Source organism: Anser brachyrhynchus (genome assembly GCF_964034855.1).
Source record: "Anser brachyrhynchus genome assembly, chromosome: 11".
NCBI lineage: Eukaryota > Metazoa > Chordata > Aves > Anseriformes > Anatidae > Anser > Anser brachyrhynchus.
In genome coordinates, this window is record NC_137706.1 from 66,961 (window position 1) to 94,646 (window position 27,686).

A 27,686-nucleotide genomic window follows, 5' to 3' on the forward strand; every position below is an offset into this window, starting at 1 on the left:
GGGTGAGGTCTGGTTCGTCGATTTCGTCCATTATGTAGAGGATTTGTAGGGATGGGAGGGCGAGGAGTACCAGGACGATAGCAGGTAGGATTGTCCAGATCAGCTCTACTTCTTGGGCGTCTACAGCATTGGACGAGAGTTTTTCTGTTAGTATGTGGGCTAAAAGGTAGAGAACTAGGCTGCAGATAGCTAGGGCAACGATTAGGGCGTGGTCGTGGAATTCAACGAGTTCTTCTATGATGGGTGATGAGGCGTCTTGGAATCCTAGTTGGGAGTGGTTGGCCACATGAGATGTACAGGATTTTTACCTGTGATTTAGTCTTGACAAGGCTATGTAATTGGTTTACTAACGTCTCATAAGAAAGAAGCATGAGCGGTTAACCTCCTGGGAGACCCAGAAAACTTCACCCCAGCAAACCCACTAGTAACCCCACCACACATCAAACCAGAATGATACTTCCTATTCGCCTACGCCATCCTACGTTCAATCCCAAATAAACTAGGAGGCGTATTAGCACTGGCCGCCTCCGTACTGATCCTATTCCTAATCCCATTCCTGCACAAATCAAAACAACGAGCAATAACATTCCGACCACTCTCCCAGCTCCTATTCTGAGTACTAGTCGCCGACCTCCTCGTCCTAACATGAGTAGGAAGCCAACCCGTCGAACACCCATTCATCATCATCGGCCAACTCGCTTCAATCGCCTACTTCACTATCCTCCTATTTCTCCTCCCCGCCGCAAGCGCCCTAGAAAACAAAATACTCAACTGCTAAATACTCTAATAGTTTATAAAAACATTGGTCTTGTAAACCAAAGATTGAAGACTTACCACTTCTTAGAGTACCCCAAACTCAGAAAAAAAGGACTCAAACCTTTATCTCCAGCTCCCAAAGCTGGCATTTTCAATAAACTATTCTCTGACCCTAACCCCTAAACCGCCCGAATAGCACCCCGCGACAACCCCCGCACAAGCTCCAATACAACAAACAAAGTCAACAACAGCCCCCAACCCGCCACTAAAAACATCCCTGCCCCATGTGAATAAAACATGGAAACTCCACTAAAATCCGACCGAACAACAAACACCCCAACATTATTCACAGTAGAAACCCCGAACTTCCAAGCCCCCATAAACCCCCCAAACACCAACCCCCCAAAAACAATTGCCACAAACGCTACTGCACATCCAATCACCCGTCAATCCCCCCAAGCCCCAGGGAAAGGCTCCGCTGCTAAAGCTACTGAATAAACAAACACCACCAGCATACCCCCCAAATACACCATAAACAGCACTAAAGCCACGAACGAAACCCCAAGGCCCAGCAACCACCCGCACCCCGCCACAGACGCTAACACCAAACCAACAACCCCATAATACGGCGAAGGATTCGACGCCACACCCAAAACACCCACCGCAAAGCAAATCCCTAAAAAAAACATAAAATAAGTCATTATTCCTGCCCGGACACTACCCGAGGCCTGCGGCTCGAAAAGCCGCCATTGTTCTCAACTACAGGAACTAACCGCAAGCCCCCAATAATTCTACCCCATCTATGCCATTATGCTTAACCCCCCCCCCCTCCCCCCCCGAGGCGGGGGTATTTGGTTATGCATATTCGTGCATAAATTTATATACCCCATATACATACATACTATAGTACCAGTAATATACATTATATACGGACTATCTTATAAGCAGGTGCTAAACCCATACATGTACACGGCCATTAAACCCTTAAACACACTCCTACCAAACCACCCGGCATGAATGTTCTAGGACCATACCCCACAACACCCAATACAACTCCACTCAAGCGCATAACAAGACCCCATTTTAATGAATGCTCACAGGACATGCTCCAACAACAACTCTCCACCACATATCTCATGCAGTTCGTATCAGACGGATTTATTAATCGTACTCCTCACGTGAAATCAGCAACCCGTTGCACATAATGTCCGGTATGACTAGCTTCAGGCCCATACGTTCCCCCTAAACCCCTCGCCCTCCTCACATTTTTGCGCCTCTGGTTCCTCGGTCAGGGCCATCCATTGGGTTCACTCACCCCTCCTTGCCCTTCAAAGTGGCATCTGTGAGTACTTTCACCTTCTCAATGCGTAATCGCGGCATGTTCCAGCTTTTTGGCGCCTCTGGTTCCTCTTATTTTTTCCGGGGTTACCTCACAGGTGGCTATTCCCAGTGATCTCGGGGGTCCCACAATCTAAGCCTGGACACACCTGCCTCACGGCCTATCCTATATTTCAAGGGTCCCTCGATGAGACGGTTGGCGTATATGGGGAATCATCCTGACACTGATGCACTTTGACCACATTCAGTTAATGTTACCTCCACCCTCCGGGTTAAATGGGGCTATTGGATGAATGCTCGTTGGACATAGCACAAAACAACAAATCATTAAGCGCAACCCCTGCGCTTCACAAACTAAACCAGTAAACTTTCGCTAACCACCATGTAGCATAAACCTTCATCGCCCAATCCCAGCAAACTACCTCTAAAACTCCATTAATCATCCCTTCCATGACATCATCGGAACGATGTATATATACACACAAACACATACAAAATAACTTAAACTTATTAGAGAAACTCCAGTACTAAAAATAGTAAACACAAGCGATAATTTCATATACTTCACTCTCACTCACCACTCAACTATCAGCTAACCACACCCCCGTCCACATAGCTTAACACAAAGCATGGCACTGAAGTTGCCAAGATGGCATAAAACATGCCTGCGGACAAAAGACTTAGTCCTAACCTTACGGTTGGTTTTTGCTAAATATATACATGCAAGTATCCGCGCCCCAGTGTAAACGCCCTCGACCACCTACCCCCATACAGGCCTTGAGGAGCGGGTATCAGGCACACCCAAGTAGTAGCCCAAGACGCCTCGCTAAGCCACGCCCCCACGGGTATTCAGCAGTAATTAACATTAAGCAATGAGTGCAAACTTGACTTAGTTATAGCAACAGCCTAACTTCAAGGGTTGGTAAATCTTGTGCCAGCCACCGCGGTCATACAAGAAACCCAAATCAACCGTCCTATTGACACGGCGTAAAGAGTGGTAAAATGCCTATCCTAGCTAACTAAGATCAAAATGCAACTGAGCTGTCATAAGCCCAAGATGCACCTAAACACACCATTAAGATGATCTTAGGAACTAACGACTGATTTAAACCCACGAAAGCCAGGGCCCAAACTGGGATTAGATGCCCCACTATGCCTGGCCCTAAATCTTGATACTTACTTTACCGAAGTATCCGCCAGAGAACTACGAGCACAAACGCTTAAAACTCTAAGGACTTGGCGGTGCCCCAAACCCACCTAGAGGAGCCTGTTCTACAATCGATAATCCCCGATTAACCCAACCACCCCTTGCCAACACAGCCTACATACCGCCGTCGCCAGCCCACCTCGAATGAGAGCACAACAGTGGACACAATAGCACCCCGCTAATAAGACAGGTCAAGGTATAGCCTATGGAGTGGAAGAAATGGGCTACATTCCCTATTCATAGGGCACACGGAAAGAAGCGTGAAACCACTTCTGGAAGGCGGATTTAGCAGTAAAGTGGGACAATAGAGCCTACTTTAAGCCGGCCCTGGGGCACGTACATACCGCCCGTCACCCTCCTCAAAAGCCACATCCCACATAACTAATACCATAAATACGCTGAAGATGAGGTAAGTCGTAACAAGGTAAGTGTACCGGAAGGTGTACTTAGAATATCAAGACGTAGCTATAACACCAAAGCACTCAGCTTACACCTGAAAGATATCTACTAGACCGGATCGTCTTGAAGCCCCCCCTCTAGCTCAACCACACAAATAGTACACCAAAACTAAAGAATTTACTAAACTAATTAAACTAAAGCATTTTACAGTCTTAGTATAGGCGATAGAAAAGACACTTAGACGCGATAGAGACCCCAGTACCGTAAGGGAAAGATGAAATAGCAGTGAAACAATCAAAGCGACAGACAGCAAAGATCAACCCTTGTACCTTTTGCATCATGGTTTAGCGAGAACAACCAAGCAAAGTGAACTAAAGTTTGCCCCCCCGAAACCCAAGCGAGCTACTTTCAAGCAGTTAAAGAGAGCGAACCCGTCTCTGTTGCAAAAGAGTGGGATGACTTGTCAGTAGAGGTGAAAAGCCAACCGAGCTGGGTGATAGCTGGTTACCTGTGAAACGAATCTAAGTTCCCCCTTAATCCTCCCTACCGGACATCCTGAACCCTAATGAGATGATTAAGAGCTATTTAATGGAGGGACAGCTCCATTAAAAAAGGACACAACCTCGACTAGCGGATAATTCTTACTACTGATCCTACCGTGGGCCCTAAAGCAGCCATCAAAAAAGAGTGCGTCAAAGCTCCACCACCTAAAAATACCAAAATAAGATGATTCCCTTATCACAAACAGGTCAACCTATGAATATAGGAGAATTAATGCTAAAATAAGTAACTCAGGGCCACACCCCTCTAACGGCGCAAGCTTACATAGAAACATTATTAACAGACCTAGACAGATACAAAAACCCCTACAAGACCACGTATTAACTAACCCTGTTAACCCGACTCAGGAGCGCCTATAAGAGCGATTAAAATCTGTGAAAGGAACTCGGCAAATTAATAAGGCCCGACTGTTTACCAAAAACATAGCCTTCAGCAAATTAAACAAGTATTGAAGGTGATGCCTGCCCGGTGACTTAGGTTTAACGGCCGCGGTATCCTAACCGTGCAAAGGTAGCGCAATCAATTGTCCCATAAATTGAGACTTGTATGAATGGCTAAACGAGGTCTTAACTGTCTCTCACAGATAATCAGTGAAATTGATCTCCCCGTGCAAAAGCGGGGATGTGAACATAAGACGAGAAGACCCTGTGGAACTTAAAAATCAACGACCACCGCGAATCCTCAATCAACCCCACTGGGGCCACTACCATCGCAGAGCCTGGTCGATATTTTTCGGTTGGGGCGACCTTGGAGGAGAACAAATCCTCCAAAAACAAGACCATACCTCTTTACCTAGAGCTACCCCTCAAAGTGCTAACAGTGACCAGACCCAATATAATTGATTAATGGACCAAGCTACCCCAGGGATAACAGCGCAATCCCCCTCAAGAGCCCATATCGACAGGGGGGTTTACGACCTCGATGTTGGATCAGGACATCCTAATGGTGCAGCCGCTATTAAGGGTTCGTTTGTTCAACGATTAACAGTCCTACGTGATCTGAGTTCAGACCGGAGCAATCCAGGTCGGTTTCTATCTATGACACACTCTCCCCAGTACGAAAGGACCGGGAAAGTGGGGCCAATACCACAAGCACGCCCCCCCCCTCTAAGCAGTGAAACCAACTAAACCGTGAAGAGGGCCTTCCCCCACCACTTTCAATCCTAGAAAAGGACCAGCTAGAGTGGCAGAGCCCGGCAAGTGCAGAAGGCTTAAGCCCTTTCCCCAGAGGTTCAAATCCTCTCCCTAGCTTCACCCATGATTCAAATAACAACACTAAGCTGCCTCATTATATCCCTCCTATACATCATCCCAATCCTGATTGCCGTAGCCTTCCTAACCCTAGTAGAACGGAAAATCCTAAGCTACATACAATCCCGCAAAGGCCCTAACGTTGTCGGGCCTTTTGGCCTACTTCAACCATTTGCGGACGGACTGAAACTATTTACCAAAGAGCCCATCCGACCCTCTACCTCTTCCCCACTTCTATTCATTCTGATACCAATACTAGCCCTTGTCCTAACCCTCACCACTTGAGCACCACTACCACTCCCATTTCCCCTAGCAGATCTAAACCTCGGAGTTCTCTTCCTAATAGCCATGTCAAGCCTAGCCGTCTACTCAGTCCTATGATCAGGCTGAGCCTCGAACTCAAAATACGCACTAATCGGAGCCCTACGGGCAGTAGCACAGACCATTTCATACGAAGTGACACTGGCCATAATCCTGCTATCAATAATCATACTAAGCGGAAGCTACACACTCAGCTCCTTTGCCGTCGCACAGGAGCCTCTATACTTCATTTTCTCCTCATGACCCCTAGCAATAATATGATACGTATCCACCCTAGCAGAGACAAACCGAGCTCCTTTTGACCTCACAGAGGGTGAATCTGAGCTAGTCTCAGGGTTTAACGTTGAATACGCCGCAGGACCCTTCGCCTTATTCTTCCTAGCTGAATATGCGAACATTATGCTAATAAATACACTTACAGCCATCATATTCCTAAACCCAAGCGCCCTAGGGCCACCCACAGAACTATTCCCCGTCATCCTAGCCACAAAAGTCCTCCTACTATCTTCTGGTTTCTTATGGGTCCGAGCTTCATACCCACGATTCCGATATGACCAACTAATGCACCTACTATGAAAAAACTTCCTACCCTTCACACTAGCTCTGTGCCTCTGACACATCAGCATACCTATCTGCTATGCAGGCCTACCTCCTTACATAAGGAAATGTGCCTGAACTACAAAGGGTCACTATGATAAAGTGAACATAGAGGTATAACAGCCCTCTCATTTCCTGTTGACCTTAGAAAAGTAGGAATTGAACCCACACAAGAGAAATCAAAATTCTCCATACTTCCCTTATATTATTTTCTAGTAGAGTCAGCTAATCAAGCTATCGGGCCCATACCCCGAAAATGATGGTTTAACCCCCTCCTCTACTAATGAACCCTTACGCGACCCCAATCATAACCTTCAGCCTCATCTTGGGCACCACAATCACAATTTCCAGCAACCACTGAGTTCTGGCCTGGACAGGACTGGAGATCAACACACTAGCCATCATTCCCCTAATTGCCAAATCCCACCACCCACGAGCAGTAGAAGCCGCAACGAAATACTTCCTAACCCAAGCAGCTGCTTCCGCCCTGGTCCTATTCTCTAGCATAACCAATGCCTGAGTCACCGGCCAATGAGACATCACACAAATAAACCACCCAACCTCCTGTCTACTACTGACAGCAGCAATCGCTATTAAACTGGGCCTAGTGCCATTTCACTTCTGATTCCCAGAAGTACTACAAGGATCGCCACTAATAACAGCCCTGCTACTCTCGACCCTCATAAAATTCCCCCCACTAACCCTGCTCCTACTAACATCCAAATCCCTCGACCCAGCTCTACTCACCGCCATGGCCCTAGCCTCAACAGCACTAGGAGGCTGAATAGGACTGAACCAAACACAAACACGCAAAATCCTAGCCTTCTCGTCCATCTCCCACTTAGGCTGAATCGCCATCATCCTAGTTTACAGCCCCAAATTGGCCTTACTTACCTTCTACCTATACTAGGATGGCCTCTAGCAGGATTTACTCACTGATTCCCACTACTCACTGGGTTTACCCTACACCAAACATGAGCAAAAGCCCACTTCGGGGTAATATTTACAGGAGTAAACCTAACGTTCTTCCCCCAGCACTTCCTAGGCCTAGCAGGAATACCCCGACGATACTCGGACTATCCCGACGCCTACACACTATGAAACACCATTTCCTCCATCGGCTCCCTAATCTCAATAGTAGCCGTAATCATACTAATATTCATCATCTGAGAAGCCTTTCCGGCCAAACGAAAAGTCCTACAACCAGAACTAACTACCACAAACGTTGAATGAATCCACGGCTGCCCTCCCCCATACCATACTTTCGAGGAACCGGCCTTCGTCCAAGTACAAGAAAGGAAGGAATCGAACCCTCACATGCTGGTTTCAAGCCAACTGCATTAACCGCTCATGCTTCTTTCTTATGAGACGTTAGTAAACCAATTACATAGCCTTGTCAAGACTAAATCACAGGTAAAAATCCTGTACATCTCATGTGGCCAACCACTCCCAACTAGGATTCCAAGACGCCTCATCACCCATCATAGAAGAACTCGTTGAATTCCACGACCACGCCCTAATCGTTGCCCTAGCTATCTGCAGCCTAGTTCTCTACCTTTTAGCCCACATACTAACAGAAAAACTCTCGTCCAATGCTGTAGACGCCCAAGAAGTAGAGCTGATCTGGACAATCCTACCTGCTATCGTCCTGGTACTCCTCGCCCTCCCATCCCTACAAATCCTCTACATAATGGACGAAATCGACGAACCAGACCTCACCCTAAAAGCCATCGGCCACCAATGATACTGAAGCTACGAATACACAGACTTCAAAGACCTATCATTCGACTCCTACATAGTGCCCACCCCAGACTTACCCAACGGCCACTTCCGACTGCTAGAAGTTGACCACCGCATAGTTATCCCAATAGAATCCCCCATCCGCGTGATCATTACTGCAGGAGACGTACTCCACTCCTGAGCAGTCCCAACGCTCGGAGTTAAAACAGACGCAATCCCAGGCCGACTAAACCAAACTTCATTCATTACCACCCGGCCTGGGATTTTTTACGGACAATGCTCAGAAATTTGCGGGGCTAATCACAGCTACATACCCATTGTAGTAGAATCAACCCCACTCCCACATTTCGAGGCCTGATCGTCCCTTCTATCATCATCCTAATCATTAAGAAGCTATGCAACAGCACTAGCCTTTTAAGCTAGCCAAAGAGGGACTTCCCCCTCCTTAATGATATGCCACAGCTTAACCCCGCACCATGATTTTCAATCATAATTATAACCTGATTAACCCTAGCACTCCTCATCCAACCAAAACTACTAGCCTTCACCACAACCAACCCCCCATCAAATAAGACCTCCCTCACTACCAAACCCACACCATGATCCTGACCATGAACCTAAGCTTCTTTGACCAATTTTCCAGCCCCAATCTATTCGGCATCCCCTTAATCCTACTATCCCTACTCTTCCCAGCCCTACTATTCCCGTCCCCAAACAACCGATGAATCAACAACCGCCTTTCTACTATCCAAACATGACTCCTTCACCTAATCACAAAACAACTAATAGTCCCACTCAACAAAAATGGCCACAAATGAGCCATAATATTTACATCCCTAATAATCATACTTCTTACAATCAACCTTCTAGGCCTCCTTCCATATACATTCACCCCAACCACCCAACTATCTATGAACATAGCCCTAGCCTTCCCACTATGGCTCGCCACACTACTAACAGGCCTACGAAACCAACCATCAGCCTCTTTAGCCCACCTATTACCCGAAGGTACCCCTACACCCCTAATCCCCGCACTAATCCTGATCGAAACAACCAGCCTACTAATCCGCCCCCTAGCCCTCGGAGTCCGCCTTACAGCCAACCTTACAGCAGGACACTTACTCATCCAACTCATCTCTACAGCCTCCATTGCATTAATACCCACCCTTCCTGCAGTATCCATCCTAACAATAATCATCCTACTACTCCTAACCATCCTAGAAGTAGCAGTAGCCATAATCCAGGCCTACGTCTTCGTGCTCCTTCTAAGCCTATACTTACAAGAAAACATCTAATGGCACACCAAGCACACTCATACCACATAGTTGACCCAAGCCCTTGACCAATCTTCGGGGCAGCCGCCGCCCTACTCACAACCTCAGGATTAATCATGTGATTCCACTACAACTCATCCATACTACTAACCCTAGGCCTCATCTCAATACTCCTAGTAATACTCCAATGATGACGAGACATTGTACGAGAAAGCACCTTCCAAGGCCATCACACTCCCACAGTCCAAAAAGGCCTACGATACGGCATAATCCTTTTCATCACATCCGAAGCATTCTTCTTCTTAGGGTTCTTCTGAGCGTTCTTCCACTCGAGCCTGGCCCCAACCCCAGAACTAGGAGGCCAATGACCCCCAACAGGAATTAAACCACTCAACCCGATAGAAGTCCCCCTACTAAACACAGCCATCCTACTAGCCTCAGGCGTTACCGTAACGTGAGCCCATCACAGCATCACAGAAGGAAACCGAAAACACGCCATCCACGCCCTAACCCTAACGATCCTCCTGGGATTCTACTTCACAGCCCTACAAGCAATAGAATACCACGAAGCCCCATTCTCAATCGCCGATAGCGTCTACGGATCTACCTTCTTCGTTGCCACTGGATTCCACGGACTCCACGTAATCATCGGATCCTCCTTCCTGACCGTCTGCCTCTTCCGACTGATCAAGTTCCACTTTACATCAGACCACCACTTCGGATTCGAGGCAGCAGCCTGATACTGACACTTCGTAGACGTCATCTGACTATTCCTCTACATAACCATCTACTGATGAGGATCTTGCTCTTCTAGTATATTAATTACAATTGACTTCCAATCTCTAGAATCTGGTATAAACCCAGAGGAGAGCAATGAACGCACTCATGTTCATATTCGCCCTATCATCAATCCTAAGCGCCGCCCTAACCGCATTAAACTTCTGACTCGCCCAAATAAACCCCGACTCAGAGAAACTCTCACCGTACGAATGTGGATTCGACCCACTTGGATCTGCTCGATTACCATTCTCAGTCCGATTCTTCCTCAGTAGCCATCCTGTTCATCCTATTCGACCTAGAAATCGCCCTCCTACTCCCCCTGCCATGAGCCGTCCAACTCCAATCCCCCCTAATGACCCTCACCTGAACTGTAGCGATCCTCCTTCTCCTAACACTCGGACTGGCCTACGAGTGAATTCAAGGGGGCCTAGAATGAGCAGAATAACAGAAAGTTAGTCTAACCAAAAAGATAGCTGGTTTCGACCCAGCAGATTACAGCCAACCCTGTAACTTTCTTATGTCGCCCCTACATTTAAGCTTCTACTCAGCCTTCATTTTCAGCGGACTAGGACTAGCCTTCCACCGAACCCACCTAGTATCCGCCCTACTATGCCTTGAAAGCATAATATTATCGATATTCGTAGGCCTATCAATATGATCCATCGAAAACCAAGTCTCCTCATTCACCATGGTACCAATTCTCATGCTAACCTTCTCAGCGTGTGAGGCGGGCACAGGCCTGGCCATCCTAGTAGCCTCCACCCGCACACATGGCTCCGACCATCTACACAACCTAAACCTCCTGCAATGCTAAAAATCATCCTACCCACAATCATACTTCTTCCAACAGCCCTGCTGTCTCCACCAAAATTTCTATGGACTAACACCACCTTATACAGCCTCCTAATCGCTGCCCTAAGCCTACAGTGATTAATCCCAACCTACTACCCCTACAAATTTTTATCCAACTGAACAGGAATTGACCAAATCTCATCCCCCCTCCTAGTACTATCCTGCTGACTACTCCCACTCATAATCATAGCAAGCCAAAACCACCTGCAACAAGAACCCCTACAACGCAAACGAATCTTTATCTCAACCTTAGTCGCAGTCCAGCCATTCATCCTACTAGCCTTTTCCACCACAGAACTAGCACTATTTTACATCTCATTTGAAGCAACCCTCATTCCCACCCTAATCTTAATCACCCGATGGGGGAACCAACCAGAACGCCTAAGCGCTGGCATCTACCTGCTATTCTACACGCCAGTAAGCTCTCTACCCCTGCTAATCACAATCATACACCTATACGTGAAAATTGGCACCCTGCACCTGCCAACCCTACAACTAACCCACCCAACCCTATCCACCTCATGGACAGGAATACTATCAGGTCTAGCACTGCTCATAGCATTCATAGTAAAAGCCCCACTATACGGCCTACACCTCTGACTGCCAAAAGCCCACGTAGAAGCACCCATCGCAGGCTCAATACTCCTCGCCGCCCTACTACTAAAGCTAGGAGGATACGGAATTATACGAGTCACTCTATTTATGGGCCCGCTGTCCAACCTCCTGCACTACCCCTTCCTAACCCTGGCCCTATGAGGCACCCTAATGACTAGCTCAATCTGCCTACGACAGACAGACCTAAAATCACTAATCGCTTATTCATCCGTTAGCCACATAGGCCTAGTTATCGCCGCAGGAATAATCCAAACCCACTGATCATTCTCAGGGGCAATGATCCTAATAATTTCCCATGGACTAACTTCCTCCATACTATTCTGCCTAGCCAACACAAACTATGAACGTACGCACAGCCGAATTCTACTACTCACACGAGGCCTACAACCTCTCCTACCACTCATAGCTACCTGATGATTGCTGGCCAATCTAACAAACATAGCCTTACCCCCAACAACAAACCTCATAGCAGAGCTAACCATTATAATCACCTTATTCAACTGATCTGCCTTCACGATCATCCTAACAGGAATCGCAACCCTACTAACCGCCTCCTACACCTTATTCATACTACTAATGACCCAACGAGGCTCAATCCCCTCCCACATCACATCTATGCAAAACTCAACCACGCGAGAACACCTGCTCATAACACTCCACATTATCCCAATATTCCTCCTAATCCTCAAACCCGAACTGATCTCCGGAATCCCCTCATGCAAGTATAGTTTAAACCAAACATTAGACTGTGATTCTAAGAATAGAAGTTCAAACCTTCTTACCTGCCGAGGGGAGGGTTTAACCAACAAGAGCTGCTAACTCTTACATCTGAGCCTAAAACCTCAGCCCCCTTACTTTTAAAGGATAACAGCAATCCACTGGTCTTAGGAACCACCCATCTTGGTGCAAATCCAAGTAAAAGGAGTGAACCCCACACTACTAATCAACTCCCTCACACTACTCACGCTGACAATCCTCCTAACCCCAATCATCCTGCCATTTCTATTTAAAAACTTTAAAAACACCCCACAAGCCACCACCCGCGCTGTTAAAACCGCATTCCTAATTAGCCTAGCCCCTACAACCGCATTCATCTACTCGGGAGTAGAATCTGTCACCTGCCACTGGGAGTGAAAATTCATTATAAACTTTAAAATCCCCCTGAGCCTAAAAATAGACCAATACTCAATAACATTTCTTCCAATCGCCCTATTTGTAACATGATCAATCCTACAATTCGCCATATGATACATGGCCTCAGAGCCATACGTAACAAAATTTTTCACCTACCTACTGACATTCCTAGTCGCCATACTCCTCCTAACAACCGCAAACAACATATTCCTCCTATTCGTAGGCTGGGAAGGAGTACGAATCATGTCCTTCCTTCTCATCGGCTGATGACAAGGCCGAGCAGATGCCAACACCGCCGCCCTACAAGCCGTAATCTACAACCGAATCGGAGACGTCGGACTGACCCTGAGCATAGCATGACTAGCTTCAACATTCAACACCTGAGAGATCCAACAAGCCGTACACCCCCACCAAACCCCAATCCTCCCCCTCATAGGATTAATCCTCGCAGCCGCAGGAAAATCCGCCCAATTTGGACTCCACCCATGACTGCCCGCAGCAATAGAAGGCCCCACCCCAGTATCAGCCCTACTGCACTCCAGTACCATAGTAGTAGCCGGAATCTTCCTGCTCATCCGCATGCACCCCCTGCTAGCCACCAACCAGACAGCCCTAACTGCCTGCCTATGCCTAGGTGCTCTATCAACCCTATTCGCTGCCACATGCGCCCTAACCCAAAATGACATCAAAAAAATCATTGCTTTCTCAACATCCAGCCAACTAGGACTAATAATAGTCACTATCGGACTAAACCTCCCACAACTAGCCTTCCTACACATCTCAACCCATGCCTTCTTTAAAGCCATACTATTCCTATGCTCAGGGTCTATCATCCACAACCTAAACGGAGAACAAGATATCCGAAAGATAGGAGGCCTACAGAAAATACTCCCAGTCACTACTTCCTGCCTAACCATCGGAAACCTGGCGCTGATAGGAACCCCATTCCTAGCCGGATTCTACTCAAAAGACCTCATCATCGAAAGCTTAAACACATCATACCTAAATACTTGAGCCCTACTCCTAACCCTTATAGCCACAGCATTCACCGCAACCTACAGCATCCGCATAACCATCCTAGTCCAAGCTGGACAAACCCGAATCCCCCCAATAGTATCAATAAACGAAAACAACCCACTAATCACCGCCCCCCTAACCCGACTCGCCCTAGGCAGCATTACAGCAGGAATAATCATTACCTCTTTCATCACACCAACCAAAACCCCCCCAATAACCATACCCCTTATCACCAAAACCGCTGCCATCCTCATAACAATCCTAGGAATCATCCTAGCCCTAGAACTATCGAACATAACACACACCCTCACTCACCCCAAACCAAACCCCCTCATAAACTTCTCCTCTGCATTAGGGTACTTCAACCCCCTAGTACACCGATTCTTCTCCAAAAACCTACTAGAAAAGGGACAAAACATTGCCCTACACTTGATCGACCTCTCCTGACTCAAAAAAATAGGGCCAGAGGGCCTTGCTGAACTACAAGTAGCCGCAAGCAAAGCCGCAACCTCAATACACACAGGGCTAATTAAGGCCTACCTAGGATCCTTCGCCCTCTCCATCCTGGTAATAATCCTAATAACACACAGACTCACTAATGGCCCCTAACATCCGCAAATCCCATCCCCTACTAAAAATAATCAACAACTCCCTAATCGACCTACCCGCCCCCTCCAACATCTCTGCCTGATGAAACTTCAGCTCCCTTCTAGCCATCTGCTTAGCCACACAAATCCTAACAGGCCTGCTACTAGCCATACACTACACCGCAGACACTTCACTCGCCTTCTCCTCAGTAGCTCACACATGCCGAGACGTCCAGTACGGATGGCTCATCCGCAACCTCCACGCCAACGGTGCTTCGCTCTTCTTTATCTGCATCTACTTACACATCGGACGAGGCCTCTACTACGGCTCCTACCTATACAAAGAAACCTGAAACACAGGAGTAATCCTCCTACTCACCCTAATAGCAACTGCCTTCGTAGGGTATGTCCTACCATGAGGACAAATGTCATTCTGAGGGGCCACCGTAATCACCGACCTATTCTCAGCCATCCCGTACATTGGGCAAACTCTAGTAGAATGAGCCTGAGGAGGATTCTCAGTAGACAATCCAACCTTAACCCGATTCTTCGCCATCCACTTCCTACTGCCCTTCCTAATTGCAGGAATCACCCTAGTCCACCTAACCTTCCTACACGAATCAGGCTCAAATAACCCACTAGGAATCGTATCAGACTGCGACAAAATCCCATTCCACCCATACTTCTCCATTAAAGACAGCTTAGGGCTTACCCTAATAATCACCCCTCTAATAGCACTAGCCCTATTTTCACCGAACCTCCTGGTTCTTGGAATCCGAGTTGGGAGTGGTTGGCCACATGAGATGTACAGGATTTTTACCTGTGATTTAGTCTTGACAAGGCTATGTAATTGGTTTACTAACGTCTCATAAGAAAGAAGCATGAGCGGTTAATGCAGTTGGCTTGAAACCCATCCCCAGTGGTGCAAGTGCACTCTCTGAACTCACTGAAGTGCATCCCCAGTGGTGCCAGTGCACTCTCTGCACTCACTGCACTGCATCCCCAGTGGTGCCAGTGCGCTCTCTGGAGTCACTGCAGAGCATCCCCAGTGGTGCCAGTGCACTCTGTGGACTCACTGTAGTGCATCCCCAGTGGTGCCAGTGCACTCTCTGGACTCACTCCACTGCATCCCCAGTGGTGCCAGTGCAATCTCTGGACTCACTGCAGTGCATCCCCAGTGGTGCCAGTGCACTCTCTGGACTCACTGCACTGCAGCCCCAGTGGTGCCAGTGCACTCTCTGGACTCACTGCAGTGCATCCCCAGTGGTGCCAGTGCACTCTCTGAACTCACTGCACTCCATTCCCAGTGGTGCCAGTGCACTCTCTGGACTCACTGCACTGCATCCCCAGTGGTGCCAATGCGCTCTCTGGAGTCACAGCACTGCATCCCCAGTGGTGCCAGTGCAATCTCTGGACTCACTGCACTGCATCCCCAGTGGTGCCAGTGCACTCTCTGGACTCACTGAAGTGCATCCCCATTGGTGCCATTGCACTCTCTGCACTCACTGCACTGCATCCCCAGTGGTGCCAGTGCACTCCCTGGACTCACTGCACTGCATCCCCAGTGGTGCCAGTGCGCTCTCCGGAGTCACAGCACTGCATCCCCAGTGGTGCCAGTGCACTCACTGGACACACTGTACTGCATCACAGGTGGTGCCAGTGCACTCTCTGCACTCACTGCACAGCATCCCCAGTGGTGCCAGTGCATTCACTGGACTCACTGGACTGCATCACCAGTGGTGCCAGTGCACTCTCTGGACTCACTGCACTGCATCCCCAGTGGTGCCAGTGCACTCTCTGGACTCACTGCACTGCATCCCCAGTGGTGCCAGTGCAGTCTCTGGACTCACTGCAGTGCATCCCCAGTGGTGCCAGAGCACTCTCTGGACTCACTGCACTGCATCCCCAGTGGTGCCAGTGCACTCTCTGGACTCCCTGCACCGCATCCCCAGTGGTGTCAGTACACTCTCTGGACTCACTGAAGTGCATCCCCAGTGGTGCCAGTGCACTCTCTGGACTCACTAAACTGCATCACCAGTGGTGCCAGTGCACTCTCTGGACTCACTGCACTGCATCCCTAGTGGTGCCAGTGCAATCTCTGGACTCACTGTAGTGCATCCCCAGTGGTGCCAGTGCACTCTCTGGACTCACTGCACTGCATCCCCAGTGGTGCCAGTGCACTCTCTGGACTCACTGCAGTGCATCCCCAGTGGTGCCAGTGCACTCTCTGGACTCACTGCACTGCATCCCCAGTGGTGCCAGTGCACTCTCTGCACTCACTGCACTGCATTCCCAGTGGTGCCAGTGAAGTCTCTGGACTCACTGCACTGCATCCCCAGTGGTGCCAGTGCACTCTCTGGACTCACTGCACTGCATCCCCAGTGGTGCCAGTGCACTCTCTGGACTCACTGCACTGCATCCCCTTTTGTGCCAGTGTACTCTCTGGACTCACTGCACTGCATCCCCAGTGGTGCCAGTGCACGCTCTCGAGTCACTGCACTACATCCCCAGTAGTGCCAGTGCACTCACTGGACTCACTGTACTGCATCATCGGTGGTGCCAGTGCACTCTCTGGACTCACTTCACTGCATCCCCAGTGGTGCCAGTGCACTCTCTGGACTCACTGCACTGCAGGCCCAGTGGTACCAGTGCACTCACTGGACTCACTGTACTGCATCACCAGTGGTGCCAGTGCACTCTCTGGACTCACTGCACTGCATCCCCAGTGGTTCCAGTGCATTCACTGGACTCACTGTACTGCATCTCCAGTGGTGCCAGTGCACTCTCTGGACTCACTGCACTGCATCCCCAGTGGTGCCAGTGAGCTCTCTGGATTCACTGCACTGCATCCCCAGTGGTGCTAGTGCACTCTCTGGACTCACTGCAGTGCATCCCCAGTGGTGCCAGTGCACTCTCTGGACTCACTGAAGTGCATTCTCAGTGGTGCCAGTGCACTCTCTGGGCTCACTGAAGTGCATCCCCAGTGGTGCCAGTACACTCACTGGACTCACTGCACTGCATCCCCAGTGGTGCCAGTGCACTCTCTGGACTCACTGCACTGCATCCCCAGTGGTGCCAGTGCACTCTCTGGACTCACTGCACTGCATCCACAGTAGTGCCAGTGAAGTCTTTGGACTAACTGCACTGCATCCCCAGTGTTGCCAGTGCACTCTCTGGACTCCCTGCACCGCATCCCCAGTGGTGTCAGTACACTCTCTGGACTCACTGAAGTGCATCCCCAGTGGTGCCAGTGCACTCTCTGGACTCACTAAACTGCATCACCAGTGGTGCCAGTGCACTCTCTGGACTCACTGCACTGCATCCCCATTGGTGCCAGTGCAATCTCTGGACTCACTGTAGTGCATCCCCAGTGGTGCCAGTGCACTCTCTGGACTCACTGCACTGCATCCCCAGTGGTGCCAGTGCACTCTCTGGACTCACTGCAGTGCATCCCCAGTGGTGCCAGTGCACTCTCTGGACTCACTGCACTGCATCCCCAGTGGTGCCAGTGCACTCTCTGCACTCACTGCACTGCATTCCCAGTGGTGCCAGTGAAGTCTCTGGACTCACTGCACTGCATCCCCAGTGGTGCCAGTGCACTCTCTGGACTCACTGCACTGCATCCCCAGTGGTGCCAGTGCACTCTCTGGACTCACTGCACTGCATCCCCTTTTGTGCCAGTGCACTCTCTGGACTCACTGCACTGCATCCCCAGTGGTGCCAGTGCACGCTCTCGAGTCACTGCACTACATCCCCAGTAGTGCCAGTGCACTCACTGGACTCACTGTACTGCATCATCGGTGGTGCCAGTGCACTCTCTGGACTCACTTCACTGCATCCCCAGTGGTGCCAGTGCACTCTCTGGACTCACTGCACTGCAGGCCCAGTGGTACCAGTGCACTCACTGGACTCACTGTACTGCATCACCAGTGGTGCCAGTGCACTCTCTGGACTCACTGCACTGCATCCCCAGTGGTTCCAGTGCATTCACTGGACTCACTGTACTGCATCTCCAGTGGTGCCAGTGCACTCTCTGGACTCACTGCTCTGCATCCCCAGTGGTGCCAGTGTACTCACAGGATTCACTGCACTGCATCTCCAGTGGTGCTAGTGCACTCTCTTTGAACTCACTGCAGCGCATCCCCAGTGGTGCCAGTGCACTCTCTGGACTCACTGAAGTGCATTCTCAGTGGTGTCAGTGCACTCTCTGGGCTCACTGAAGTGCATCCCCAGTGGTGCCAGTACACTCACTGGACTCACTGCACTGCATCCCCAGTGGTGCCAGTGCACTCTCTGGACTCACTGCACTGCATCCCCAGTGGTGCCAGTGCACTCTCTGGACTCACTGTAGTGCATCCCCAGTGGTGCCAGTGCACTCTCTGGACTCACTGCAGTGCATCCCCAGTGGTGCCAGTGCACTCTCTGCACTCACTTCACTGCATCCCCAGTGGTGCCAGTGCACTCTCTGGACTCACTGCACTGCATCCACAGTGGTGCCAGTGAAGTCTTTGGACTAACTGCACTGCATCCCCAGTGTTGCCAGTGCACTCTGTGGAGTCACTCAAGTGCATGCCCAGTGGTGCCAGTGCACTCTCTGGACTCACTGCACTGCATCCCCAGTGGTGCCAGTGCACTCTCTGGACTCACTGTACTGCATCCCCACTGGTGCCAGTGCACTATGTGGACTCACTGTACTGCATCCCCAGTGGTGACAGTGCACTCTCTGGACTAACTGCAGTGCATCCCCAGTGGTGCCAGTGCACTCTCTGGACTCACGGCACTGCATCCCCAGTGGTGCCAGTGCACTCTCTGGTCTCACTGCACTGCATCCCCAGTGGTGCCAGTGCAGTCTCTGGACTCACTGCACTGCATCCCCAGTGGTGCCAGTGCACTGTCTGGACTCACTGCAGTGCATCCCCAGTGGTGTCAGTGCACTCTCTGGACTCACTGTACTGCACCCCCAGTGGTGCCAGTGCACTCACTGGACTGACTGCACTGCATCCCCAGTGGTGCCAGTGCGCTCTCTGGAGTCACAGCACTGCATCCCCAGTGGTGCCAGTGCACTCACTGGACTCACTGCACTGCATCACAGGTGGTGCCAGTGCACTCTCTGGACTCACTGCAGTGAATCCCCGGTGGTGCCAGTGTACTCTCTGCAGTCACTGCACTGCATCCCCAGTGGTGCCAGTGCACTCACTGCACTCACTGGACTGCATCCCCAGTGGTGCCAGTGCACTCTCTGGACTCACTGCACTGCATCCCCAGTGGTGCCAGTGTACTCTCTGGACAAACTGCAGTGCATCCCCAGTGGTGCCAGAGCACTCTCTGGACTCACTTCACTGCATCACCAGTGGTGCCAGTGCACTCTCTGGACTCACTGCACTGCATCCCCAGTGGTGTCAGTGCACTCTCTGGACTCACTGAAGTGCATCCCCAGTTGTGCCAGTGCACTCTCTGGACTCAATGCACTGCATCCCCAGTGATGCCAGTGCACTCTCTGGACTCAGTGCACTGCATCCCCAGTGGTGCCAGTGCACTCTCTGCACTCACTTCACTGCATCCCCACTGGTGCCAGTGCGCTCTCTGCACTCACTGCAGTGCATCCCCAGTGGTGCCAGTGCACTCTCTGGACTCACTGTACTGCATCACCAGTGGTGCCAGTGCACTCTCTGGACTCACTGCACTGCATCCCCAGTGGTGCCAGTGCACTCTCTGGACTCACTGCTCTGCAGCCCCGGTGGTGCCAGTGCACTCTCTGGACTCACTGCACTGCATCCCCAGTGGTGCCAGTACACTCTCTTGACTCACTGCACTGCATCTCCAGTTTTGCCAGTGAAGTCTTTGGACTCACTGCACTGCATCCCCAGTGGTGCCAGTGCACTCTCTGGAGTCACTGAAGTGCATCCCCAGTGGTGCCAGTGCACTCTCTGGACTCACTGCACTGCATGCCCAGTGGTGCCAGTGCACTCTCTGGACTCACTGCACTGCATCCCCACTGCTACCAGTGCACTCTGTGGACTCACTGTACTGCATCCCCAGTGGTGACAGTGCACTCTCTGGACTCACTGCACTGCATCCCCAGTGGTGCCAGTGCACTCTCTGGACTCACTGCAGTGCATCCCCAGTGGTGCCAGTGCACTCTCTGGACTCACTGCACTGCATCCCCAGTGGTGCCAGTGCACTCTCTGGACTCACTGCAGTGCATCCACAGTGGTGCCAGTGCACTCACTGGACTCACTGCAGTGCATTCCCTCTGGTGCCAGTGCACTCTCTGGACTCACTGCACTGCATCCCCAGGGGTGCCAGTGCACTCTCTGGACTCACTGCACTGCATCCCCAGTGGTGCCAGTGCATTCTCTGGACTCACTGCAGTGCATCCCCAGTGGTGCCAGTGCAATCTCTGGACTCACTGCAGTGCATCCCCAGTAGTGCCAGTGCACTCTCTGGACTCACTGCACTGCATCCCCAGTGGTGCCAGTGTACTCACTGGACTCACTGCACTGCATTCCCCAGTGGTGCTAGTGCACTCTCTGGACTCACTGCAGTGCATCCCCAGTGGTGCCAATGCACTCTCTGGACTCACTGAAGTGCATTCTCAGTGGTTCCAGTGCACTCTGTGGACTCACTGCAGTGCATCCCCAGTGGTGCCAGTGCGCTCTCTGGACTCACTGCAGTGCATCCCCAGTGGTGCCAGTGCACTCTCTGGACTCACTGCACTGCATCCCCAGTGCTGCCAGTGCACTCTCTGGACTCACTGCACTGCATCCCCAGTGGTGACAGTGCACTCTCTGGACTCACTGCAGTGCATCCCCAGTGGTGCCAGTGCACTCTCTGGACTCACTGCACTGCATCCCCAGTGGTGCCAGTGCACTCTCTGGACTCACTGCAGTGCATCCCCAGTGGTGCCAGTGCACTCTCTGGACTCACTGCAGTGCATCCCCACTGCTGCCAGTGCACTCTCTGGACTCACAGCAGTGCATCCCCAGTGGTGCCAGTGCACTCTCTGGACTCACTGCACTGCATCCCCAGTGGTGCCAATGCACTCTCTGGACTCACTGCACTGCATCCCCAGTGGTGCCAGTGCACTCTCTGGACTCACTGCACAGCATCCCCAGTGGTGCCAGTGCACTCTCTGGACTCACTGCACTGCATCCCCAGTGGTGCCAGTGCACTCTCTGGACTCAGTGCACTACATCCCCAGTGGTGCCAGTGCGCTCACTGGACTCACTGTACTGCATCATCAGTGGTGCCAGTGCACTCTCTGGAGTGACTGCAGTGCATCCACAGTGGTGCCAGTGCACTCTCTGGACTCACTGCACTGCATCCCCAGTGGTGCCAATGCACTCTCTGGACTCACTGCACTGCATCCGCAGTGGTGCCAGTGCACTCACTGGACTCACTGCACTGCATCCCAAGTGGTACCAGTGCACTCTCTGGACTCACTGCACTGCATCCCCAGTGGTGCCAGTGCACTCTCTCGAGTCACTGCACTACATCCCCAGTGGTGCCAGTGCACTCACTGGACTCACTGCACTGCATCCCCAGTGCTGCCAGTGCACTCTCTGGACTCACTGCAGTGCATCCCCAGTGGTGCCAGTGCACTCTCTGGACTCACTGCACTGCATCCCCAGTGGTGCCAGTGCACTCTCTGGACTCACTGCACTGCATCCCCAGTGCTGCCAGTGCACTCTCTGGACTCACTGCAGTGCATCCCCAGTGGTGCCAGTGCACTCTCTGGACTCACTGCACTGCATCCCCAGTGGTGCCACTGCACTCTCTGGACTCACTGCAGTGCATCCCCAGTGGTGCCAGTGCACTCTCTGGACTCACTGCAGTGCATCCCCACTGCTGCCAGTGCACTCTCTGGACTCACAGCAGTGCATCCCCAGTGGTGCCAGTGCACTCTCTGGACTCACTGCACTGCATCCCCAGTGGTGCCAATGCACTCTCTGGACTCACTGCACTGCATCCCCAGTGGTGCCAGTGCACTCTCTGGACTCACTGCACAGCATCCCCAGTGGTGCCAGTGCACTCTCTGGACTCACTGCACTGCATCCCCAGTGGTGCCAGTGCACTCTCTGGACTCAGTGCACTACATCCCCAGTGGTGCCAGTGCACTCACTGGACTCACTGTACTGCATCATCAGTGGTGCCAGTGCACTCTCTGGAGTGACTGCAGTGCATCCCCAGTGGTGCCAGTGCACTCTCTGGACTCACTGCACTGCATCCCCAGTGGTGCCAATGCACTCTCTGGACTCACTGCACTGCATCCCCAGTGGTGCCAGTGCACTCACTGGACTCACTGCACTGCATCCCCAGTGGTGCCAGTGCACTCTCTCGAGTCACTGCACTACATCCCCAGTGGTGCCAGTGCACTCACTGGACTCACTGTACTGCATTCCCAGTGGTGCTAGTGCACTCTCTGGACTCACTGCAGTGCATCACCAGTGGTGCCAGTGCACTCTTTGGACTCACTGAAGTGCATTCTCAGTGGTGCCAGTGCACTCTCTGGACTCACTGCACTGCATCCCCAGTGGTGCCAGTGCACTCTCTGGACTCACTGAAGTGCATTCTCAGTGGTGCCAGTGCACTCTCTGGACTCACTGCACTGCATCCCCAGTGGTGCCAGTGCACTCTCTGGACTCAATGCACTGCATCCCCAGTGGTGCCAGTGCACTCTCTGGACTCACTGAAGTGCATTCTCAGTGGTGCCAGTGCACTCTCTGGACTCACTGCACTGCATCCCCAGTGGTGCCAGTGCACTCTCTGGACTCACTGAAGTGCATCCCCAGTGGTGCCAGTGCACTCTCTGGACTCACTGCACTGGATCCCCAGTGGTGCCAGTGCACTATCTGGACTCACTGCAGTGCATCCCCAGTGGTGCCAGTGCACTCTCTGGCCTCACTGCACTGCATTCCCAGTGGTGCCAGTGCACTCTCTGGACTCATTGCAGTGCATTCCCAGTGGTGCCAGTGCACTCTCTGGACTCACTGCACTGCATCCCCAGTGGTGCCAGTGCACTCTCTGGACTCACTGCACTTCATCCCCAGTGGTGCCAGTGCACTCTCTGGACTCACTGCATTGCATCCCCAGTGGTGCCAGTGCACTCTCTGGACTCACTGCACTGCATCCCCAGTGGTGCCACTGCACTCTCTTGACTCACTGCACTGCATCACCGTTGGTGCCAGGGCACTCTCCGGACTCACTGCAGTGCATCAGCAGTGGTGCCAGTGCACTCTTTCGAGTCACTGCAGTGCATCCCCAGTGGTGCCAGTGCACTCTCTGCACTCACTGCACTGCATCCCCAGTGGTGCCAGTGCACTCTCTGGACTCACTGCAGTGCAGCCACCGAGTTGCCAGTGTACTCTCTGGACTCACTGCACTGCATCCCCAGTGGTGCCAGTGCACTCTCTGGAATCACTGCAGTGCATCCCCTGTGGTGCCATTGCACTCTCTGGACTCACTGCACTGCATCCCCAGTGGTGCCTGTGCACTCTCTTGAGTCACTGCACTGCACCCCCTGTGGAGCCAGTGCACTCTCTGGAGTCACTGCACTGCATACCCAGTGGTGCCAGTGCACTCTCTGGACTCACTGCACTGCATCCCCAGTGGTGCCAGTGCACTCTCTGGACTCACTGCAGTGCATCCCCAGTGGTGCCAGAGAACTCTCTGGTCTCACTGCAGTGCATCCCCAGTGGTGCCAGTGCACTCTCTGGACTCACTGCATCCCCAGTGGTGCCAGGGCACTCTCTGGACTCACCGGGTTGCATCCCCAATGGTGCCAGTGCACTCTCTGGACTCACTGCACTAAAACCCCAGTGGTGCCAGTGCAGTCTCTGGACTCACTGCACTGCATCCCCAGTGGTGCCCGTGCACTCTCTGGACTCACCGGGGTGCATCCCCAGTGGTGCCAGTGCACTCTCTGGACTCACTGCACTGCATCCCCTGTGGTGCCAGTACACTCTCTGGACTCACTGCAGTGCATCCCCAGTGGTGCCAGTGTACTCTCTGGACTCACTGCACTGCATCACCAGCGGTGCCAGTGCACTCTCTGGACTCACTGCAGTGCATCCGCAGTGGTGCCAGTGCACTTTCTGGAGTCACTGCAGTGCATCCCCTGTTGTGCCAGTGCACTCTCTGCACTCACTGCACTGCATCCCCAGTGGTGCCAGTGCACTCTCTGGACTCACTGCACTGCATCCCCAGTGGTTCCATTGCACTCTCTGGACTCACTGCATTGGATCCCCATTGGTGCCAGTGCACTCTCTGGACTCACCGCACTGCATCCAGAGTGGTGCCAGTGCACTCTCTTGACTCACTGCAGTGCTTCCCCACTGGTGCCAATGCACTCTCTGGACTCACTGCACTGCATCCCCAGTGGTGCCAGTGCACTCTCTGGACTCACTGCAGTGCATCACCAGTGATGCCAGTGCACTCTCTGGACTCACTGCACTGCATCCCCAGTGGTGCCAGTGCACTCTCTGGACTCACTGCACTGCATTCCCAGTGGTGCCAGTGCACTCTCTGGACTCAGTGCACTGCATCCCCAATGGTGCCAGTGCACTCTCTGTAGTCACTGCACTGCGTCCCCAGTGGTGACAGTGCACTCTCTGGAATCACTGCAGTGCATCCCCTGTGGTGCCATTGCACTCTCTGGACTCACTGCACTGCATCCCCAGTGGTGCCTGTGCACTCTCTTGAGTCACTGCATTGCATCCCCAGTGGTGCCAGTGCACTCTCTGGACTCACTGCACTGCATCCCCAGTGGTTCCAGTGCACTCTCTGGATCACTGCACTGCATCACCATTGGTGCCAGGGCACTCTCCGGACTCACTGCAGTGCTTCCCCAGTGGTGCCAGTGCACTCTTTCGAGTCACTGCACTGCATCCCCAGTGGTGCCAGTGCATTCTCTGGACCCACTGCAGTGCATCCCCATTGGTGCCAGTGCAGTCTCTGGAGTCACTACAGTGCATCCCCAGTGGTGCCAGTGCACTCTCTGGACTCACTGCACTGCATCCCCAGTGGTGCCAGTGCACTCTCTGGACTCACTGCACTGCATCCCCAGTGGTGCCAGTGTACTCTCTGGACTCAGTGCACTGCATCCCCAGTGGTGCCACTGCACTCTCTGGACTCACTGCAGTGCATCCCCAGTGGTGCCAGTGCACTCTCTGGACTCACTGCACTGCATCCCCAGTGGTGCCAGTGCACTCTCTGGACTCACTGCACTGCATCCCCTTTTGTGCCAGTGCACTCTCTGGACTCACTGCACTGCATCCCCAGTGGTGCCAGTGCACTCTCTGGAATCACTGCAGTTCATCCCCAGTGGTGCCAGTGCGCTCTCTGGACTCACTGCAGTGCATCCCCAGTGGTGCCAGTGCACTCTCTGCACTCACTGCACTGCATCCCCAGTGGTGCCAGTGCACTCTCTGGACTCACTGCAGTGCATCCCCAGTGGTGCCAGTGCACTCTCTGGACTCACTGCACTGCATCCCCAGTGGTGCCAGTGCACTCTCTGGAGTCGCAGCACTGCATCAACAGTGGTGCCTCTGTACTCTCTGGAGTCACTGCACTGCATCCCCAGTGCTGCCAGTGCACTCTCTGGACTCACTGCAGTGCATCCCCAGTGGTGCCAGTGCACTCTCTGGACTCACTGCAGTGCATCCCCAGTGGTGCCAGTGCACTCTCTGGACTCACTGCAGTGCATCCCCAGCGGTCCCAGTGCACTCTCTGGCCTCACTGCATTGCATCCCCAGTGGTGCCACTGCACTCTCTGGACTCACTGCACTGCATCCCCAGTGGTGCCAGGGCACTCTTTCGAGTCACTGCACTGCATCCCCATTAGTGCCAGTGCATTCTCTGGACTCATTGCAGTGCATCCCCACTGGTGCCAGTGCACTCTCTGGACTCACTGCACTGCATCCCCAGTGGTGCCAGTGTACTCTGGACTCACTGCACTGCATCCCCAGTGCTGACAGTGCACTCTCTGGACTCACTGCAGTGCATCCCCAGTGGTGCCAGAGCATTCTCTGGACTCACTGCACTGGATCCCCATTGGTGCCAGTACACTCTCTGGACTCACTGCAGTTCATCCCCTTTTGTGCCAGTGCACTCTCTGGACTCACTGCACTGCATCCCCAGTGGTGCCAGTGCACTCTCTGGACTCACTGCAGTGCATCCCCTTTTGTGCCAGTGCGCTCTCGGGACTCATTGCAGTGCATCCCCAGTGGTGCCAGTGCACTCTCTGGAGTCATTGCAGTGCATCCCCTTTTGTGCCAGTGCACTCTCTGGACTCACTGCACTGCATCCCCAGTGGTGCCAGTGCACTCTCTGGACTCACTGCACTGCATCCCCAGTGGTGCCAGTGCACTCTCTGGACTCACTGCACTGCATCCCCAGTGGTGCCAGTGCACTCTCTGGACTCACTGCAGTTCATCCCCAGTGGTGCCATCGCACTCTCTGCACTCACTGCACTGCATCCCCTGTGGTGCCAGTGCACTCTCTGGACTCACTGCAGTGCATCCCCAGTGGTGCCAGTGCACTCTCTGGACTCACTGCACTGCATCCACAGTTGTGCCAGTGCACTCTCTCGACTCACTGCAGTGCATCCGCAGTAGTGCCAGTGCACTCTCTGGACTCACTGCACTGCATCCCCAGTGGTGCCAGTGCACTCTCTGGACTCACTGCACTGCATCAACATTGGTGCCTCTGCACTCTCTGGAGTCACTGCACTGCATCCCCAGTGGTGCCAGTGCACTCTCTGGACTCACTGTAGTGCATCCCCAGTGGTGCCAGTGCACTCTCTGGACTCACTGCACTGCATCCCCAGTGGTGCCAATGCACTCTCTGGACTCACTGCGGTGCATCACTTTTGGTGCCTTTGCACTCTCAGGACTCACTGCACTGCATCCCCAGTGGTGCCAGTGCACTCTCTGGAGTCACAGCACTGCATCAACAGTGGTGCCTCTGCACTCTCTGGAGTCACTGCACTGCATCCCCAGTGGTGCCAGTGCACTCCTTGGACTCACTGCAGTGCATCCCCAGTAGTGCCAGTGCACTCTTTGGACTCACTAAACTGCATCCCAGGTGGTGCCAGAGAACACTCTGGTCTCACTGCATTGCATCCCCAGTGGTGCCAGTGCACTGTCTGGACTCACTGCATCCCCTGTGGTGCCAGGGCACTCTCTGGACTCACAGCACTGCATCCCCAGTGGTGCCATTGCACTCTCTGGACTCACTGCACTAAAACCCCAGTGGTGCC

At 52.3% G+C, this 27,686-nt stretch overlaps 1 long non-coding RNA gene across 1 annotated transcript in view; it reads right to left on the minus strand.

The window, feature by feature from the left end:
* Positions 1–15,325, minus strand: part of LOC308200991 — a 71,763-nt gene extending 56,438 nt beyond the window's left edge. The window contains exon 1 of the long non-coding RNA XR_013955986.1: positions 383–15,325. This is a non-coding gene — a long non-coding RNA (uncharacterized lncRNA). The remainder of the gene's footprint in view (positions 1–382) is intronic.
* Between the last annotated feature and the right edge of the window lie 12,361 nt (positions 15,326–27,686).